The sequence below is a fragment of the Lissotriton helveticus genome, chromosome 1_1, assembly GCF_964261635.1.
Source record: "Lissotriton helveticus chromosome 1_1, aLisHel1.1, whole genome shotgun sequence".
NCBI lineage: Eukaryota > Metazoa > Chordata > Amphibia > Caudata > Salamandridae > Lissotriton > Lissotriton helveticus.
The window spans coordinates 1,824,225,792-1,824,231,087 of record NC_136057.1 but is presented as its reverse complement, the minus strand read 5'-3'; positions in this window follow the sequence as shown (position 1 = coordinate 1,824,231,087).

Sequence of the window (5,296 nt, the reverse complement as noted above, 5' to 3'; positions counted from 1 at the left end):
TAGCATAAAATATAACATGTACATTTTTATTGTAGCACTTTTTATCATGGTTTCTCCAGCGCACTCTATTACAGGTGTTTCTATTCTCCAATGCAGTAGTACTCATTTAATACATTGTTTCTTTATCAACCATGAATAAAAGAAAGTGTAAGTTACATGTAGCATGGATTGAAGTTATGGTCTTCATGTTACTAAAAGATCTCAAAAGCAGGTGCATATATCAATGAGATAGCCGACCCAAGTTATTGATGTAAGAAACAGAAAGACAATCCCTGTACACAGTGCTGAAAAACATTACACAGGGATTATATTTAACATGCATTCTAACTGCATTTGTCACTAATCGAATGTCTTAAGATGAGTAACTGATTCTTGTCACATTAAGTTACAGATAGTGTATTGTTTGCCAAGTCAACAATCAGATATTATTTCTGACTAAGGCACCCAGGGCCTAATTTTGGGAGTTGATGGAAATTGATAATCTTTCTATTTACAGAGTAAGTGCTAAATCCAATAAGGAAATCAAGACATAAAGTAACTGAAGGTTAGTTTTCAATGCTGATCCAGAAAGGTGAGCCAGAAATATAATATGTTTTCAGGATATCTGTCTAAATGATTCAACATAAAATTAATCTAGATAAGACTTGTCTACCTGGGCAGTAGTTAGGCTGGTAGTCTGTACTGGATTTGGTTCTGCTTGACCTATATTAAATACTCTTCTTGTACACCATAGGAGTAGCAATGTAGAGGACTTTTAAACAGTGGGTCCTCCACTCCATTTTGCATGCCTTTCACAAATGCGAAGATTTTCTATCGCCACCCAGTTCTTGGTGTGTTCTGGAACTGAAATTCTTGTTGCATGTGGTCTGTGTGGTATGGTGGTTGATGCTGTTTGATCATTGTGGGCACTCAAAAAGTTGTGAATCATCACGTAGATTTGCATAGTTTCCATTGTGAAGGTCTCTCTTAGTAATTTTTGGACCTCATCATCATCCACATGTGATTCCTTCAGATTTGCATTCTTTCCACAATGTAACAACCAATTTGATTTTTTGTGTTTATTTTTACTATTTATTTATTGGATATTTTGTGCACAGACCTGGATGTTTAATAAATGCTGTTAACATTATATGAAAGGATGAGATACAGAGAATGACAGAAGGGGTTACAAGTTTAGTTGGAAACGTAGAGTAAAAAACAAATTCTCAAATTCTTTCTGGAAGTTAGAATGTTTGAGGTCAGTCTTACATGTTCTGGGATGCTGAGTTACCATCTAGTTGTCATACCTAAAAAGGATATGTAGAGTGTTTTGTTTTTCTTTACTGGAAGTATTTCTGCGGTTAGTTGTGCTTTAATTCTTGTTGACTTCAGACCTCTAGTGATTTGGAGTGTATCTTAAGATATGTATGGAGGCCAGCCTGGAAAGATTAGTGAGTTAGACAGGCAATTTTTAAAAAAAAAATTCTCTAGAGTGGGACTGACTAGGTCTTCTAATATAGGGGCCGGTGGCGACCAGCACTGATCGGGGGGAGGGGAGTTGAAGGGCGTAAATAAAAAAATAAAAACTCCTGTCTGCGTCCTGCGCCGTCCTCCTCGCATCTCTCCACTCCTTCATCAGGAACAGAAAGGACACCGGAAACACCCAGGCTTCCCTGAGCCAATCACAATGCTGCCATTCAGCGTTGTGATTGGCCTGAGCGCCCTGGTTCAGCATGCAGATGGGGATTGTGGGCCTGGGCATGTTCTCCACCCAGGCTGTAATGCACCAGGGTGTAGAGCATGCTACGTGCGCATGAATGTTTGACCTGCCCAAGATGGTTGGCCAAACATTCAGGTGCACGACACGTAGGGAGTGAAAACCACTCCCCCTTCCCTGCTCCTTTAGCAGAGCACCGCCGCCCGCTTCTTAAAGCTACCGCACACACAACAAGAAAAAACTGAATTATAACATTGAGTTATTATCATTTTATTACACTGTTAAAAAGCAGTGGGGCAACGCTCCTCTCTACCTTAGTGGAGGAGCCACCACTGGTAGAGGCAATGTGATCTGCATTGATAACTCATAGTTTGCTATATGCATGCACTTATGTGCTTGGCCATAAATCAAAGTGTCTAACGCAATAATGTCAGGCATCAACATTTATGGAGACGTACGAGTTAGTGAAGAGTTGCTCCAACTTCCTCTGGACAGGGGTCTGTGCTATTCAGATGTGTCATACCAGCAGGAGCTGTGAATCTGACAATGGCAGGAGGAACACTGACCAGCTGGGCCTCATAAACATCATGTTTGGAAAAACTGATCATGTGTGTGAAAGCTGTGATACTAGTTTGAGCATGCACGATTCTGGCAGCCTTGCGTATGGTTGTTCTGGAAAGCGCTATCTATTTTATATGAGAGTTGTTAGCCCAGCATGACTGCCTCGTACTCAGCATCTGGATATTTTGTGGCTAGAAGTCAGAGCCCAGTCAGTGAAGGATGGGGCATTGGTGGAGGCCTTTGATAGTAGCAAGACTATCACCAACCGTTCAGGATGCAGGGTACTGCAGCACAAAACCACAGTATGTAATTTTCAGGATATAAGTCTCATTACTAGTTTGAATAATTATACATTGCATACAACCAATGTGTTTCAGTCTTCCTTCAGGAAGATAAATAGTTGGCTCCATTTCAAGTTGGGTGGACTTCTGCTAAGTATTTTCCCCTTCTGTCCACCTCATCAGTAACTCTGGGGAAGAGGGCAGAATAGTCCTGACTGCCGGATTTTATAGGACAGACCACATGTTTTTTTGCCAGGAATTTCTCCCAGAGATTACAGCGGCTTTTAGCGAATACTTTTGACAATGTCAGATAAAGTTAACTCCGGCAGTGCTGATTTAAGACAGATCACTGCCACTGTTTTGGGCTGCCTGATTTCTTACATAGTTAAAGAGCTCCAGGAGCTGCCTTTTAGCGCCTTTGACATTAATAAATAGTTGCTTGCCATTGGCACTTTTAAAGAATGTGGTGCTTTTGAATGCAAATATAGCAGCATTTATTGCCATCACAATTCAGCAGAATCATATAACACACAGCAAAATAACACGACAAAAATAACAGGACACAACACAAAAAAAGCCAAAAACAGAATGTGACACAACAACCACAGTACAGCACAAGAGCAACACCATGTAATTCTGCCGCGCAAATTCTCAACAGTGTACAAAGCGCAACACAACAAATATGCACAATTTGATCACATATTTCCAGCTCCGTAAATCTGCTTCCACAATACAGTAGTAAAAGGTGTTTGCACCAATCACTTCCTCCCTTACCATTAAGGACCTGTATAACCGTAAGTCCTAAAGATTAGTGGTCCAGCCGTTCATTTTGCAACCCTTTGGCGTTGGTAACTCCCACTACCGGCCACATTGGGATTACCACTGGCACTCGAAATGGATGCTTCATAGACGTGATGTATGTCTTTTTCTTCACATGATAAGATGCGTTTTTCTGGCCCCGGGCTCTGCAACCTGCAGACAATAAAAGCACAGAGCACAGTTGGGTGATACGTCTCAGGAAAAAAATCACCTTGACCACACGTAGACCTCTTTTCTACCTCTTTGCAGCCCTCTTTGAAGGTAGATTTTGATTGCCCATAACAGAAAGGTGGTGCAGGAAACTTGCAAACAATAAACACACTTAATGACACGACCTTCAGAAAGAATGACTGAAATGAAACAGTTCACACCATAAAAGAAGTCAGAAAAAACAAACCGTCTAGGCAAAGTGCATGTGGTTGAAGAGAGAATGCAAGAAAGACATTTTTAAAAAGCATTTACCTTGACACCTGCGCGGCCTTTAATTCTTGGAGCACATTATCTTTGCTTTGCTGTGGTTAGCTCTAGTTCTTGTCTGCTGATGTTCCGATAGGATTGTGCCTGACGCAATATTGATTTTGGTTCACTTGTTTTATGTAAAAAGATGAACATTAAAAAGTTCTGTCCCTTCTTTCATCATCTAATGGACACCTTTTTAATTACAATTCTATCTCTTGTTAAAACAACTTTGCCTGCCAGACTACTCTCGTTCAGTGCACACCGCCGAAATTAATTATTGGACTATAAAGTGAAACAGAACCTTCCTTGTGGTGTCTGGGATCAGTCTGACTAAACCCACATTAAAGTCGTTTTTGATACTGTGGATCATTATATGCATAAACTCACCTAGTTGCATAGTAAATTAATGCATGCGAGTAAAATGGGTCCACAGATCCTACCCTTCTGTACTAAAAGGCGCATGGGTTGTAAAATTAGGACAAGTTCAGAACCAGGGCCATAGATAAATCAACACAAATCTTTAAGGAATTCACTAAAGTTTCTGGGGATATTTCCTTCCTCTATTTAACCTGCCAGATCGCTCATTTTGTTGTCGATCTATGAAATTACATCGAAAACTCATTAAATCTGCCCTCCTCCAATTTCACATCCTAAGGAAAAAAAATGTACGATTACACCATAGCGTGAAAATATGTCAAACTGTCGAAATTAAATACTGTCTGGCCTATAGAAATCAACACTGTCCCCACTTAAACTCTATATTGCGCTTATTTTATCAAGTTCATGTGTTTTTTTAATCGTTCATTTGTATTGCTTTTTTCTAGCGCTAGTGCTGCACAGTTGGTCACTTCAGTGTGCGTTTGGTATTTAAAAAGGGGGGAGATTGATGTTTCAGAAAGTCAGGAGTAGGATTGAAAATGTTCGAGGAAATCTCAAATTCGCAGAATATGTACAATCAATAATGGGACAAACTAAAAGCAGAAAAAGTAAGCTTCCAGGGGTTACTCGAATTTTCTGAATTCAGTTAATAGGGGCAAAGGAAGAGGACAACAGCGGTCGGTAGTGGGAGTACCTGCCGGGCGGTGACGTGGGGAGGGGGAGGGGCAGGATGGGGGTAGAAAACTCTGGATTACGGAGGTTTACAGGTAAGTAAACATTTAAATAAATATAACAAATTTCATTGCACGCACTGTATCGCATTTGGGGATGCAGTGCATGCAACGAAATTAGTTTTATTTGTTTATATGTTTACTTACCTGTAAACCTCCGTAACCCATAGTTTACTACCTGCCCCTCCCCTCCCCACGTCACCGCCCGGCAGGTACTCCCACTACCGACCGCGGCTGGAAGAGGACATGAGTTCTAAGTAGCCTTATAAGAATGAACCTCTATCTTCTCACCTTATCAACCTCCACTTTCTTCCATTAGAAGCCAATTAACTTCCTTAGAAGCCAATAAACATTAAAATCTGCTTCATCAC